Raw genomic sequence first — 17,364 nt, 5'->3', positions numbered from 1 at the left:
CTGTTATTAGTCATCTCTCAAAAAGAAATTTTCTCAGCTCACTGGAGTTAACGTGACAGTATTACACACAGCATAACCACACAATCCGTAGGAGGTTAGACTGCGAACAAATAAAATACCTCACATTGCAAATGTCAGGGGTGGGGGCACTGCTTTTGTAACAAGGTTCCCTGCAGAGTTGCACAATGAAATGTAACTGGAGTTAATAGCATTAGAGAGAGAGGCTGACTCCTTATTTATTCCATTCAGATCTGTGCTGGAATATCAGCTGAGATCCTTTTTCGTTTCCCAGGGTGCAGCTCAGAGCATTAACAAAGGTGTATTTCAAAGTAGAAGCTCACTGAGGCTGGGATAGTCTGGTGCTTTAGTCAAACACAAGCAACTGGGATCAATACAGAGGTGACTGGATGAAATTCTATGGCGTGGGTTAGGCAGGAGGTCAGACAAAATGATCATAGAATAGGAAACCCATTCCCAGTTCAGTTCCAGCTAATAGTTCAGAGTGACTGGAAGCAGTAACCATTTCTATTGGCTATTCAGTATCCTGACTGAAGGGAGCTAGTTGCCTCAGCAAATCTCATTACGACTGTCACTAATTAGCACTTTGGCTAGCATCTGCATAGAGAAATCAAGGATTAAGTAGAACTGGAGAATGAACTCTCCTCTCATCCTGCCAGAAGATCCTTTCAGCTCAGGGGGAGAGAGATATGCTGGCAGGAGAGAGTAGGGAAGCTTGTGTGGATACTGCACACAATAATTATTCTGCAAATAAATAGTATCTTTCAGTATGGAAAAATGGAAGGGAATGAGCATGTCATTTCATGGTAGTGATTAACTATTTCTTCCCCATACTCAGACCCTGCATTAACTCACATTAAGCAGCAGCAATTTTCCCTTTTAGGTAAGAGAAAACAAATTGCCAGCCTGACCTTGTTCACACAAAAGGTGAGTCCATATGGACTAGACTGCATGTCAACTTGTACATCATGCTTGGGACTCTATGGGAGGTTCAACAGGCACATTTGCATCCAACCACGGAAAGGAGCACTTTGTTCTCTCATAGGAGCTATACATTCACCTGCATCCAATGAAGTGGGTTTTAGCCAACGAAAGCTTATGCCCAAATAAATGTGTTAGTCTCTAAGGTGCCACAAGTACTCCTAGTTTTTTATACATTCACCTGACATTCATTCCATGGGAGTAGACATTACCTCTCATTCCAGGAAGCTTAGAAACCAAACCACCAAATAGCTAGTAGTGTGTGATCTTAGAGCCTGAAGAGAAGGGGACATCTGGCTAGAGTGCCCAAGTTCAGACTGGTTTCAGAGTAGCAGCCGTGTTATAAAATTTGTTAGTCTCTAAGGTGCCACAAGTACTCCTTTTCTTTTTGCAAGTTCAGACTAGAAATAAGGCACAATTTATTTATTTATTTTTAAAACAGTGATGGTAATTAACCACTGAAACAACTTACCAAGGGTCCAGTGGATTCTCCTTCCCTAGCGATTTTTAAATAAAGAAAAGATTTGATTTTTTTTTAAATGCCTGGTCTAATTCAAACATGAATTCAGGGAAGTCTTATGACCTGTGTTATACAAAGAGGAGACTGGATGATCACAATAGTCCCTTTTAGCCTTATAATCTATACTCCAGAAGGCCTACTGGCCATATTGACATCATGAGGAACATGCAGGGAAAGGCCCTAGCTCTATTCTTAAAGTGAACACTAAAAGGGAAGAGATGCGCTCTCTCGCGCTCTCTCACACACGCACAGTTACAAAATAAACTGATCGGCACATGGATCTCCAGACATTTGTAAATTATAGAGAAACAATAAGATTTATGGGAGAAACTTACCTCCATTTCAGCAGATGGCAGCAAATAACTGCCACAAATTGGTGAATCACTCAAGTTACGTTGGAAGGGTGGGCGGGGGAAGAGGGAGGGAGAGAGATGTGTGCAACTAGCTCCAGGCTGTGAATTTTAAGAACCCAATGTTTTTGAAGTATGGGAGCTTGGCTTTAGGGAACACAGTCCATGTTAAAGGGGGACCCGTACCTCAAATCAAGTTGGAAGCTAACAAACCCAATCCTACAAACACTTTCACATGCACAGAGGCCTACAGACGTCAATGGAGCTATTCACATACCTAAAGTTAAGCAGGTGCATAAGTGTTTGCAAGATCAAGGCCGACAATACAAATGATCAAAGGCATAATGGTCGCTTTGGTTCCCTGCCTACATACTGTAGCCCGGCAGTGCATCTCTGAGGCAGACTCACACAGGCACAGTGTACTGGACACTTTACTGACATAAGCAAGTCTTATTTTTTCTAGGTGGATTATAGTATGAATATATTCTAAACAAAAAAGGATAAAAACTTTCACAAGACCCAAAAGACTATTGTTGATTCTGTAATTCTTACTTCGTTTGACACAAAAGTTATGCTTTAAAATGGCAATGACCCATATGTAATAAAGGTGTAGATTATTTTTTAAAAAAAAATCAGAGCAGCATTTATATTCTGAAGTACCTAAATATTTATAGAATAAGCTATTTGTAATGTAAACCAAAAAATAGAAATGGTCCTGAACTAGGCATTAGGACTAAGGAATAAACCTGAATTTTGGATTTAATGCCAAGAACACCTACAGCAGAGGAAAAGAGTTCTAGGCTCACAGTTCATTTAATAAGATTTCCATATGGTTAAGATATTTGCTAATCTATAGATTCCTAAACATACAGGGTTCACTAGCTGAGCAAATTCCTGATGGTCATAATGAGATTTGCTGAGGCAACTAGCTCCCTTCACTTAGGATACTGAATAGCCAATAGAGATTAATTATAGAATATTCGACACCTATCCCAGAAAATAAGTAGTAAAAAAGGATCCATGTACCTAACACTCCTGCTCTGCCCACCCACAAAAAATAAAGCTACCACATTAAAGAAAGTTAACAAATGTTGGGCCAACTTGTCTTCTCCTGCAATAAAACCAGCAGGAAGAGGCTTTGGGCTGGAAATCTCTGCAGAAGTCCCCTCAGAGATCCTTCCATGGTTAGGGGTTTGTCCACCATCATGAAAAATCTGCAGGGCCCCCACCCCGAAAGCTGGCTGATTCCACCCAGTATCTCGAGGCACCAACAGCTGGTGTCCAAACCCCTGAGTTTGTGGGGGGGGACCCTAAGCTGTAGTATCTTTGGCAGGTGTTTCTATGGGCTGAGGGGTAGAATAATGGACAAGAGACTATCCAATGCCCCTGCTCAGGGAAGACCAATTATAAACACTGATCATTTTTAAAGTGAGCTGTTTAAGATGTAGCTCCTCCTGGAAATTGTTGAGGAGCCCTGTATCTTGTATTTCAGTTCAGGTTTGTCTTAAAGATGATGGCATAGCAGTTACTCCTAGGCCTCCTTGCGAGCAGGTTACAAACTTCTGTTGGCCCAGCCAGCCTGGTGGTTTAAGCTGAACTGAAGTTTCTCCCCACTTCTCATCCTAAATCACACACACACAAAAGTTTGGAGATTTTTACTTCGATTTAAAAAGGAAAGAGGAAGACTTGGTGATTGATGAGACACTACCAGGTCAAATTTGGCTCAAAATTTTAAAAAAGTGGTGTAAATATCTTTTTTTCAAACCCCAAAACCAATCTGAAGGTCACATTCTCTTTACAATGGATGCTTTAAAATAAAACAATAATAATAATTCCCCATTAATGTTGTAAACCTGAGCACTGTTATGCTAGTGTGGAAGAGACATGGGTCTAGTGCAGTGGTTTTCAACTTGTGGTCCGCTGACCCCTGGGGATCCGCAGACTGTGTCTAAGATCTCCAATGGGGTCCACACTTCCATTAGGAATTTTTTAGAGGTCTGCAAATGAACAAAATATTAAAAACCATTGGTCTAGTGCATGAAAAACTGAAAGTGAAATTGACTACAAAAAAAACAGGTGATAAAACTTTGCAATACATAGTAATTTTTTTCTGCTGACCATTTCAAAGCAATCCCAAAGCTGGGTAAATTTACTTCCCTGTGCCTCCGTTTCTAACCCAATAAAACTGAGGTAAGTGACATGCCCAGGGTCACAGAACAAGTCAGTAGTACAGTCAGGAAGAAAACCCAGGCTTCTTAGTTGTTCTGTCCATTAGAGACCTTGCTTTCCCAGTTAATGAACCCAACTAGTTTATTTTCATTGTCCATGCTGGGAGAAATGCAGAAACTAAAACAGAATTAGATTTTTAAAGGCCTTCCCATTTTAATAATCCAAAGTGTTATTTGTGATGTAGGTTAGGACATTTTTTTTGTTTTTTTTTAATAAAGTAAAAGTAACTTTACAGTGTTCCTTAAAAAGAAAAATATCTTTGTATAGATTCAGAGAAGTTAGAGAAGTAAAATACCTATTGGATGATCCAGTCAGTCATTCCCTAAAGCACATTTTTTAGTGGTTTATTACCCGTGTCTAAAAATGTCAGTAGCACTAAGTGCCATTGAAAGCCAAGGGGCATTTGCAATTTTTACTTTTCAGATCTGTTTTTCATTTGCTGCTGTATGCTGAGAGCTCTAAATCCAGCCAATAACGATATGAATTTCCCTTGGAGAAACAGATGGTCGCTAGACATTTCACCAGCTCTAGGATTCTCTCAAAGGGCCTGCTACTGGTACAGTTCTGCTGGATATGCAAACATCAGTAACCACCACTTTACTTCAATATGCAACAGATTAAGAACAGCTCCACAGCCCAGCTTACTGTTAGTTGCTGATCTTTGCCAAATTTCTCATGTGAAGGTGCATACAGAAACAGAAGAGCGAAGACAAAGGTTCTACATCCCATAGATGCCTGTGAAGAAGGCACCATTCATGTACCCTGTGAAGTTCCCCCATTTCCAGTGCCCTTCAGCCACTGGTCAGTGAGAAAGCAGAGATTCAATAGGCCAGGAAGGTAAGGAAGAGTCTCAAATATGTTGAATGAGCACCTAGATAATCAAAAGTATCTCAATGGGAGTGTGCGCGCGCACGCACTCCCCTGTGTCTGAAATAAAAAGCCCACAAGTTGCTCTGTGGATGGATAATGGACCGAATGTTTGGCTTACCACCCGGAACCGAACACACACACACACACACAGAGAATGGGATGATAATAAAATACAGGACAATGGACAGAACAGGTGGTGGAATTGCTCAAGTAAATTCCTGTAAAATCTATTAGGTAAACAGAAACCCACTGCCACATTTTTAGAATTAAAATATAACCATGCAGCTCACACTGGTGCATTGTTTTCTTTAAACATTTCAAAGGGCTCTATATTAAGACATCACATATCTCTACATCGCCACTGCAGCCCATGAGAAGGCACTTCTCCACACACAACCAGAACATAGGGTTTATAGTTAACCAAGAATCATAACCATTTCTTCCTGAAGGTGTGTCCCCTTTTCTACTCACTGACCCAATGTGCTGCCTTATAATTTCTAGAGCAGAAATCCCCCCAACACTGGAAGACTTAGTTTTTCAAGGACATTGTTCAGCAGAGAAAAGGGGATTCGTCCCAGAGGAAGAATCTGGGATAAGCCTCAAGAAGCTGCGTAGTGTTTGAGATACTGATGAAAATCCATGGCACTGAATGGCCTTTCTGACTATGGCCCTTCTCATTCCAAACTGAGCTTGGATGAACCTGAGGTGTCACAACACAACGCAGGAATGCTTTCATGCAAGATTACCTTTCAGCACACTCACCTACCGAACAACAAAGAAGATTATAGTCATGGCAGCACAGATCAAGGTGATGACCATCAAGTACTTGAACCTGATATTCAGCTCCTGGGTACACAGACAGCATTAAAACACACACCCACACACACAAATAAGACTTGTACACGTCCTCCAAGAGTGACAGCCAATGTTCTTCATTCCCTTACACATCTGAATTCCGCCCAGATGCATGGAGAAGTGGTTTAAGTGTTTGAGATTATTATTGCTTTCCATTACATTTCCTTTTATGAAATGATACAGGATAGAGTGAGGCTGAATTACTAAGTGAATGTGCAGGAGGCAGCACTTCAACTTAATCAAAAGGTTTCATTAAAACAGCAACAAATTTGACAGCCCCAAGCTTTCATGCTTAGCTGGTTACACTCTCACCATGCTTACAGTGTGAGACTGGACAGAATTTTGACTTACATAGTCAGGGACAAAAGAGGCACTTTAGGAATAAGAGTGAAATTTTTAAGTGTGCCTAAGTGACTTAGGAACCAGACTTAAGACACCTAAATCATTGAGTTGCTTTTGAAAATTGTAGCTCAAATTATGATGCATTTCTAAATGGGGAATTAGACTTACCCAACATTTGCCCCCTTTTTTAATAAAGACTTTCCACCATATCTTCCTATAACCAAAGGATGGCAAGACGCAGAATCCTTTATGACATCCACTATGGACCTTGCTATAGTCATTGACTTTCCCTGCACAACACTGAGATACCCCAGAGAAGGGCAACAGAGAAAACCTAGCACTAGATTACAATTGGACAGAGGTAGTATTTGGCTCGTTGTCCATACACTGTACCCTGGCTCCGTTAATTCTTCCTCTTTAGTTAACAAAGAGCTTGGTCAGGTCTTCTGTACTTGTGCTAGGCACGCTCTTAACCCAATCTTTCAGTTAAATCAGTAGGCCTTTTTGTTTGGACTAATTCAGATTTTTTGGCTCACTTTTGCATCTTTTTGAATCAACATTTGTTGTTATAGGTTATTGTGACATTTTATAAACTTTCATTCAGTTGAGCTCCCAATCCGGGTAAATTTGGAGCCCAATTACCACATGTGCTGCATATGATTTTTATTGGAGTAAATAACATATTCCAAGTGAGAGAATCACCTAAGATCAAGATTCTACCTGTGATAATATCTACTAGGAAATGTTCAATAAAGGCTTAAATATTTTTGGGAAATAATCCATCATTAATAATACCACAATGGACATTTTGAGCATGTTCAGAAATCTAGAGGGGAGATTCCTTTTCTCCCCTACAGCAGAAACCAATTGGGAGCAGACCTGCAATCAAATCAGTGGAGCTATGTTGATGTATACCAGCTTAGGATCTGGTCCAGATTCCAGTCTCCCTAGTAAAAGTTATTATCAGAACCGAACCCAACCACCCACCCACCATCTACAGGTAGTTGACAGTATTTGACAAGGGTTTTCCAACCTGATACTGAATCCTGCAAGTCTTCTTCACGGGTGGGAGACATAATGGCTTTCCATGGAAGTTCTGAAACACTTTAAACACCAGGAAGCACAGAAACAGAAGTAGAGGCAGAAACAGATGCCTGCTACTGTAATGAATGCCATTAGCTGAGCATACCAGTTAAAGGAAATGACAGAGTGGTATTTACAGAAACAATCATCCAGGTAAAAAGAAAAGGAGTACTTGTGGAACCTTAGAGACTAACAAATTACTCGTACAGATACAGACAGACATCATCTTCCTCTCCAAATGCAAACAGATGGACATCATACCGAAAGGACTGAAGGTAAAAAATCCATTACAATCTACATACCACACAGACTATGCTGACAGCTTGTGCCACACACTCTCAAAGAAACTGCGTAACCACCTGATCAACATCCTCTACAGCAAACAGGGAAAGATTAAGAATGAGCTCTCAAAACTGGATACTCTCAATGAATGAGCCTTCCACACAAACTTCCTCGTGGCTGGACTTTACAAAAACCAGACAAGCCATTTACAACACACACTTTGCTTCTCTATAAAAGAAAAAGGACATTAAGCTATCTAAACTACTATATGCCACAAGGGGCCACAACAGTGGTTCCCGTAACCCACCCAGCAATATTGTTAATCTAAATTTGTTAGTCTCTAAGGTGCCACAAGTACTCCTTTTCTTTTTGCGAATACAGACTAACATGGCTGTTACTCTGAAACCAATCATCCAGGTAATTAGTCTGCTTTCAGCTATCCTAATTCAGGCTTCTAGTGTGTATTGAATGGAAGCTTCAGACTGCAGCTTCCATCTGAGTGAGGGTGTATGCTTCACGGTTCCCTCCCCAGATCAGTCCCAGAGCTGATGCTTTGTTGTTCCCCCCAAGCACTTGACATGGTGTTAATGAGGGATAAAATATTAAAACTTCTGCAGGCTAAAAAGGCTAAGCTGGAATTGTCACTTCTGCTTCACTGGCATGAAAAGGCAGGGCTTAGCTGAGAAGTAATCACCAACCAATCTTAGGCGACTCCTGCAAGAGGACTGGGATGCTGGAGAAGTGGAACTAATCATGTTACCTTATCTCAGACTGGAATAAAAATTAAGGCAGCTGAAAGAACTTCCAGCATGACCAGGCAACTTTAAACAGAAAAATCATATAAATTCTGTAAAAAGAAAAGGAGTACTTGTGGCACCTTAGAGACTAACAAATTTATTAGAGCATAAGCTTTCGTGAGCTACAGCTCACTTCATCGGATGCATTTGGTGGAAAAAGCAGAGGAGAGATTTATATACACACACACACAGAGAACATGAAACAATGGGTTTATCATACACACTGTCACTGTGTATGATAAACCCATTGTTTCATGTTCTCTGTGTGTGTGTATATAAATCTCTCCTCTGCTTTTTCCACCAAATGCATCCGATGAAGTGAGCTGTAGCTCACGAAAGCTTATGCTCTAATAAATTTGTTAGTCTCTAAGGTGCCACAAGTACTCCTTTTCTTTTTGCGAATACAGACTAACACGGCTGCTACTCTGAAACCTGTGATTATGCAAGGCAATAAATTCTGTAGGATCATGCTCCTGATCAACAATGAGATGAACTGCCCCGGAGGAAAAAACAAAACAAACAAACAAAAAACCCTTATAGTCAGATCAGGAGAGGGAACAGCATAACCGGTGCAATTTAGACAGGATTTGCTCTAGAATCACTGTAATACCCAAACCCTAATTCCAGATGTGCCATTTTCCAGACTTCCTACAGCTTGAAGCAGGTGCTAATTTTTCTAGTTACTTCCCTTATATTACATCAGTCTCAGAATTCATCCTTACAGCAAAATCTACATGCTGCACTAATATTTGACAGAATGTCACTCTACAGAACCATAACACTGTTCATTCAGGAGGACACTCTAGATCATCCACAATATTAAAATAATTAGAAACCAACTATCGGTCCCATTTTATCCAAGATAGGATGCTTTTCATCAGTTAAATAAGAACTTGGAGAAAAATTGTTACTTAAAATATTTCTAGTTTCTGCCACAAGAAACACTTGGTACTAATAGATGGAAGGATACAGGCAGCTTCATGCCAACATCTGTAGTCCAGACACCGTAGAATGGATTTTTCAGTTGTACCTCTCTGAAAACAGGAGAGAATCCATGATAGTCATAGATCACATCAGTATAAAGATGAAAATAGAGCAGATGCAAGTTCTTAAGCATTATTCTTTGCAGCTTGGAAAAACCTAACAGTGAGGATGGAGTGGAGGTAAAGATATCTAGGCATGGCCCAATATCTAAACAAATACTTTGCCTCAGTCTTTAATAAGGCTAAAGAGGATCTTGGGGATAATGGTAGCATGACAAATGGGAATGAGGATATAGAGGTAGATATTACCATATCTGAGGTAGAAGCAAAACTGAAACAGCTTAATGGGACTAAATTGGGGGGCCCAGATAATCTTCATCCAAGAATATTAAAGGAATTGGCACCTGAAATTGCAAGCCTATTAGCAAGAATTTTTAATGAATTTGTAAACTCAGGAGTAGTACCGAATGATTGGAGAATTGCTAATATAGTTCCTATTTTTAAGAAAGGAAAAAAAAGTGATCCGGGTAACTACAAGCCAGTTAGTTTGACATCTGTAGTATGCAAGGTCCTGGAAAAAATTTTGAAGGAGAAATTAGTTAAGGATATTGAAGTCAATGGTAAATGGGACAAAATACAACATGGTTTTACAAAAGGTAGATCGTGCCAAACCAACCTAATCTCCTTTTTTGAAAAGGTAACAGATTTTTTAGATAAAGGAAATGCAGTGGATCTAATTTACCTAGATTTCAGTAAAGCATTTGATACCGTGCCACATGGGGAATTATTAGTTAAATTGGAGAAGATGGGGATCAATATGAACATCAAAAGGTGGATAAGGAATTGGTTAAAGGGGAGACTGCAACGGGTCCTACTGAAAGGCGAACTGTCAGGTTGGAGGGAGGTTACCAGGGGAGTTCCTCAGGGATCGGTTTTGGGACCAATCTTATTTAATCTTTTTATTACTGACCTTGGCACAAAAAGTGGGAGTGTGCTAATAAAGTTTGCAGACAATACAAAGCTGGGAGGTATTGCCAATTCGGAGAAGGATCGGGATATTATACAGGAGGATCTGGATGACCTTGTAAACTGGAGTAATAGTAATAGGATGAAATTTAATAGTGAGAAGTGTAAGGTTATGCATTTAGGGATTAATAACAAGATTTTAGTTATAAGTTGGGGATGCATCAATTAGAAGTAACGGAAGAGGAGAAGGACCTTGAAGTATTGGTTGATCATAGGATGACTATGAGCTGCCAATGTGATATGGCTGTGAAAAAAGCTAATGCGGTTTTGGGATGCATCAGGAGAGGCATTTCCAGTAGGGATAAGGAGGTTTTAGTACCGTTATACAAGGCACTAGTGAGACCTCACCTAGATTACTGTGTGCAGTTCTGGTCTCCCATGTTTAAAAGGATGAATTCAAACTGGAGCAGGTACAGAGAAGGGCTACTAGGATGATCCGAGGAATGGAAAACTTGTCTTATAAAAGGAACTTAAGGAGCTTGGCTTGTTTAGCCTAACTAAAAGAAGGTTGAGGGGAGATATGATTGCTCTCTATAAATATATCAGAGGGATAAATACAGGAGAGGGAGAGGAATTATTTAAGCTCAGCACCAATGTGGACACAAGAACAAATGGGTATAAACTGGCCACCAGGAAGTTTAGACTTGAAATCAGACGAAGGTTTTAACCATCAGAGGAGTGAAGTTTTGGAATAACCTTCCAAGGGAAGCAGTGGGGGCAAAAGATCTATCTGGTTTTAAGATTGTACTTGATAAGTTTATGGAGGAGATGGTATGATGGGATAATGGGATTTTGGTAAGTAATTGATCTTTAAATATTCAGGGTAAATAGGCCAAATCCCTGAGATGGGATATTAGATGGATGGGATCTGAGTTAGCCAGGAAAGAATTTTCTGTAGTATCTGGCTGGTGAATCTTGCCCATATGCTCAGGGTTTAGCTGATTGCCATATTTGGGGTCGGGAAGGAATTTTCCTCCAGGGCAGATTGGAAAGGCCCTGGAGGTTTTTCGCCTTCCTCTGTAGCATGGGGCATGGTTGACTTGAGGGAGGCTTCTCTGCTCCTTGAAGTCTTTGAACCATGATTTAAGGACTTCAATAGCTCAGACATGGGTGAGGTTTTTCATAGGAGTGGGTGGGTGAGATTCTGTGGCCTGCTTTGTGCAGGAGGTCGGACTAGATGATCAGAATGGTCCCTTCTGACCTTAGTATCTATGAATCTATAACCTGAGTAATGTTATTTTCAAATAAGTGGGGAGAGGGATAGGAAGTGTGAAGGAGGGATATACTTGTCCATGTTTCCTAATAATATCCATTTTCGGAAGAGCAGAGTATTTTAAATCAGAGCATGATCACGTTATCACTACAGAGGCCAGTTGGAAGATAGTGTCTCATTTACCTCTTATAAATGACAAAGATGAAGACGCAGAAGGAGCCAACAGCTATTGGCCCAACCCACTTCCAGTACCCGAGAGCCACGTTTGGTCATTTTGATCCTAAGCAAACAAGGATGGGGAAAAAATAATCAAAGGTATTCTTTCCATGCCAGGTACAGCAAAGAACCAAAGTTAGAGGCATAAACTTCATTACAAAAACATGGAGAATTGCACAAGGCAGATTATTCTGAGGTTTTTTATTATTATTATTATTATTTGAAACAAACAGAATAATGACTTCGAAATGACATGTAGCACAATGACAGGTTCCAGGATACTGCACAACACGCAGGATGACACAGGCCTGGTTAAACTCTCCCTGCTGTGCGTTGCTGTGTTTGGATCCAAGTGCTGGATCCGATCCCACAACCCATTGAGACTGAGCAGTGACCATACGCTGTCTCTAACCTCTCAGGTCAATGCAAAAATCCCTCTCTCTAGTATCCTCACCAAGGAGGGAGGCCTTTGGGTTTTGGCCAGTCCTTTCTAGGGATCCCTCTTGCTGCTTAGCCTTCAGGTTCTGGTCTCTCCCCTCCATTGAAATGGCCAGTCCAAAAACCACTCTTTTAGAAGTCGCAGCCCCCTTTGTCAGGTGACCACCATCTTTCACTTCAAGTCCTTTGTTTGGTGATCCTTTTCTTGGCTCCTAGCTCTCATGGAAGGATGGAGTTGTCTGGGCAGTACCCAACTCATCATCCAAGGGTGCTTGTGTTCAGTAGGAGACCCTCCAGGTTAATTACCCTTGGACACTTGGTATTGTTTGCTCTCTGTCAACACCTCTTGAAATGTCAATCCAAAATGGAGGCAAAAAGACCACAGGGAAGGCACAGTACAGTCTTACAACCAAAACAAAATGGAGTTTGTAGTTTGATATAGGCTCCCAAAACAAACTGAGTTTGTAGTTTGATATAGATACATTCAGGCATAAACTGAATTGTCACATAGGACTCTTCTGTTGCATTTTCCTTTCATTTCCTCTATTTATTTGTTGTCCCCTTGTAAAATAGTCTCTTACCATGTATTTATAGAGTGCCTAGCACCATGGAGCCAAAATCCCAACTGGGGCTCCTGAACACCAATGTAATACAATAAACAATAATCATCACTCAACATCCAGGTGGTCCTTTATATTGCCAAAAAGTGAGCCTTTACCAGGCACCAAATTGCAACTTAATCCAAATGGGGGGGGGGGGGGGAAGAAGACCCAGCACTACTATATTTAAAAAGATACTTTTTTACAAAATGGGAAATTATAAAATAAGGCAAACCTTTAGATTTTCCAGATCTCTTGCTTTATTAACCCCTGTCCAAGTATGGCTAGTTACCAGATTGTGCGAGAATCACCTTCATGTACTTCTATATGTATCAGCTTCAAATCCTGCCCAAATGGATGGCAAGTTTTGGAATAATTTCACACCCTGGATGTTGCAAGAAGCACATGTGCATGAATTTGACTGACAGCAAAACTGATTTTAGTGCAAGTCTTCACAATTTATCTATATAAAAGACATATTACTCTATAGTCACACCTACCTTCATACACACTCCACAAAAGATTATCCAAAATGACAGAAGCATGGCATAGAAGATTCCTTGTTGAATATCTTCAAAGAGCAACATCAAAGTCCAGTCAAATCTAATGGAAAACCACCTCTACTGGGATGTTTATGAATATCATGGAGATTCCAAGAGCAAAGATGACTTTGGAGAAGCAGAAACAGAGTTAAACAGAGTTTCTTTTGGATTTCAAAGAAAAAAATCCCAGCTACGCTTGAGGAGGCTGGTGTGGACATAGAGTAGCATGTTTGAGCAGCATCTTCACATTTCTACACCAGTCACAAACTCCACTGTCACCCAATTCTTAGATTTTTTTGTTAAGAAGTCACTTGTCTCCATAGTTTTTCTATCGTAAACGAGGCTTTCCAAATCAAGTCTTAAGCTATTTTTAATATAACCTCATATATGTGTAGTTCCTTTTACTAAAGCTCACCGCTCTATCTGTATCAAGTGAGATGAATCAACTACTTACCCAGAGGCTTGTCAACAAGGCCAATTAGTTTAGTGACTATGAAACAGGGCTAGGATGAGTTAGGTCTGAAGGTCAATGGGATTTGAAAGAGTCATGAAGAGGTAGAGTCTGGAATTTGGGAGAAGGGAAGATATTTACACTTTGCTGCCAAAGCATATCCTTGTTAACACTTCCCCCCGCCTTCATGGCGGCACTGGTATCTGTTTTGTCTTCCGACAAATACCACGACTAAAGGCTCACATGGTGACTGGCAAGTAAGGCATCGCTATTAAAAATCTGTGCCTAGGAGTAGGAGTCTAAATGAAAATAAAATGCTACTTTATGCAGAGGACTGAGAGGTAGTCAAATCCTGATGGGGTAAATCTCGCTTCCCCTCTAGTTATACAGGCTTTGACTGGGGAGCAGCGTTTAGACTGAAGTCCATTGTGTTCACTGGGTCATCAGAGAGAATTACTCTGCTACTCACTTTTCCAGCAGGACAGGAGCACGTGTCAGCACTGTGATCCGTCTCCAATACCAAACCAGGGTGATGAAGATGATGGGTGTGAAGGTTTTCATTGCAAACCACACCTTGGTAAAATATTTGTTCTGATGGATACCCTGAGGGAAGACAAGTTTAAGTGTGGAAACTGTACAATATTTCACACTTTTCCCTACCTGCAGTCTATATAGCAGACTGTCTCTGTGCAGTTTCCTTTGCAGGCCCTGGCAAAGAGCTATTTATATGTTTTAAAGCAAACAGTGCTTGTAAAATACCCTATTTAATACCCCCAGCTACAAGCCAGAGAGTAGCAGAGCAAACTTCACCACACAGCCCTAGCAGTGAGCCTCAGCTCTAATCTTGAGGAAAGCTTAATTCCTGCCCTCTCTGTCTTTTTCTTTCGCATGACTTGGCTAGGTAGCATCAACTACAAATTTATATCTAAGTTTGATAGCCAGAACATTGCCACAGCAGTGAGCTGGTGAATGTCCTTCAGGCTCCTGGCAAAAGAACAAAGGCAACACTCACATGTGATATGCTCCATCGTTTGTGCCTGGTGACCACAGTCACATACCGGTGTTTGCCTCATTTTTCATTTAAAGAGGGTTTGTCCACATCTCCCAGGAGATATCCTGATGCAATTCAATCTGCACCAGTCTTTCTGAAGAAACAAAACCCGATAGTTTCTCAGCAGGGTCAGTGATGAGCAGTTTGTTTTGAGCGGTCAAAATGCTCCATTGACTCTCCATTGAGCCTCAGCAGCGAAGTTGGCTGCAAGTGCAAGTCTTGATACTATTCCATAGAGGGTTGCAGGATTTTAATCTCATTTTTGGGAGTTCTGCAGGTCATCATGCAGTAGGATCCCTGCAGTTGCATTGACATGGTTAAACAACCGAGATGTCTGAGCAGCTCTTCTAATCTGTGGAGGCTGGATGTGTGATAGGACTGGGAGCCAGTCAACTGGAGTCGATCTGAACATCCATGACACTATGCGCATAGCATTATTAAGTTGAGCGTTAAGAGTTCTTGGTCTACTGATCTAGCCATTAAGGTGTACCTTAAAGCGGTGGTCCCCAGTCATTGCTGCCAAGAGGTAGATCATTTGCGGCAGTTGAATGACGTGAGAGATCTTGAGGAGGAGGCCCTGTCTCCAGACAGTGTCGTATGCCAAGGACAGATCAACAAGGGTGATCCCTGTCTTCAACTTAAGTTGGAATACTTCCTCAATGTGGCCAGTAAGTGAAGCTACTTGGTCACAGCAGTTCCTCTTCAGGCAAAATCCTGCCTGCTCCACTGGGAAGATGTCTTCGATAATGTCAGAAAGATAGTGAAGCAGCACCTGTTCCATGAGCTTGCTGATGGCTGAGAGGAGAGAGATGGGTGGTAGCTGGCTGCCTCCTCTGGGGTTTCCCAGGCTTCAGCAGGGCAGCCACAATTGCCAGCTTGTTGGCTCTTCTCCAGTTCTATGTACAGCGTAAAAACACTGCCAGTCATTCCCATCCCCATCTCCCCAGGTTCTTGAGAAACTCTGGAGAATGCCATCAACCCCTGCAGCTTTCTGGAGTTCAGAGTGAACTCTAACATGTTTTAAACAAAAACTTTTCTGGTTCTGTGTGCCACAAAGGTGGTGCTAGACAACTCAATGAATTAGGAATAGGAACTAGGGTATTTTACTTCTAAATCATCAATTACATTTTGTGCAGATTGGCAATGACTAGAAGTTGCCCTGTGAGGCACAGATGAAATAAAATTGATTGTCCCAGTCCACTTGTGGTAGCGCTTAAGATATTTGATGTCGTTTACTGAAGGTAGGCGATAAAAATGTCACACACACTTACCATCAGGCAAACATCCTTTATTTCTCCATTGCCCACATTAATTCCCTGACTTTTGTTCACAGAGAGTCTAATGTTGATGAGGTAGAATAAGTGAGCCACAGTTCCAAGTGATGCAACAGATACATACACAGGGATGGTGGGGGCTTTCAGAAAACCCAGTTTTCCCTGGGACTGGTAAGAGAGACTCGGACAGAATGGGCAGGCTGTGTCTCAGGGGCTTGTTGGCTTTCTAAGAGCATGTGCATGGTTCATGACTTATTCTCAGTGGGTGAAGTTTTGTGTCTCAACCAAGGAGGTCAGACCAGATGATCATGGTCTCTTCTGGCCTGAAAAGTCTATGCAAAGCAAGTCCTGTGGGAAATCTGCTGACCAGCTCCAAGCTGCACAGAAGAGCTGCAGTGACAGCTTAAAGTTGGTCAGAGAAGTGAGGTGAGTTACCTGTAGTCAAACAGGAGGTCGGTAGCAAAGCCAGGAATTGAACTCCCTTACCCTAAGTCCTAGTGCAGGGCCTTAATCATAAGCCCAACCTTCCTCTATTAATAAAGTCAGTTCACACTAGAATTAGAGTCATTATTTCCATCTCTGCAGAACCAAACTGTACACTACATGCTGCTTGCCTCTGAACAATAGCGCTTCACACTCAGAGAGCTCTTCAAATGAAAAGTGCAAGTCATATTAACAGCACAGATTCATGTTGTCTCAGTCTCCTGGTGAGCTGGATATTGCATTCATTTTACCGAAGTATCCATTTACAGATTAGAATAATCGCTAGACAAGATCATCCCTTTTTGGTCCCTGACATGTAAAATGGAAGAGCAGAAGCTGCCACACAGACTGTGCAATTTTGAGGCTAATTGTCTGGAGCTGCCCCTTGCTAGCATGGCATGATCGAGAAAAGAGGGCATGTCAGTGTTACCCTGATCGCCCAGCTTTGAACACTCCCACTTTCTGATATACTTGCACTGGAGGCTAAGATGTCCACTGTAACGTTTTACGTGCATACAACACCGTCAGCCTGAAGGAACACGACAGAGCATCCCTGAACCAATGCTACTGATGGAGGAGAGAGCGTGAGACAGCTGAGCTGATACACATAACACTATAGAACACAGAGTTTAGACTGTAAACTCCTCAGGGCAGAGACCATTTCATGCCATATGTTTGTATAGGGACTAGCAAAATGAGGCTTCTAGGTGCTACTGTAATACAATTAATATTAACCAAGCACATCAAGCAGTAATAGCTCT

General features: G+C 41.3%; 1 pseudogene; it reads right to left on the bottom strand.

The window, feature by feature from the left end:
- Nucleotides 1–3,467: 3,467 nt before the first annotated feature.
- On the bottom strand, nt 3,468–16,866 carry LOC119860523 (annotated as a pseudogene).
- Between the last annotated feature and the right edge of the window lie 498 nt (nt 16,867–17,364).

This window comes from Dermochelys coriacea, chromosome 8 (genome assembly GCF_009764565.3).
Source record: "Dermochelys coriacea isolate rDerCor1 chromosome 8, rDerCor1.pri.v4, whole genome shotgun sequence".
In the NCBI taxonomy this organism is placed as follows: Eukaryota; Metazoa; Chordata; order Testudines; family Dermochelyidae; genus Dermochelys; species Dermochelys coriacea.
This window is presented reverse-complemented; position numbering and strand designations above follow the sequence as displayed.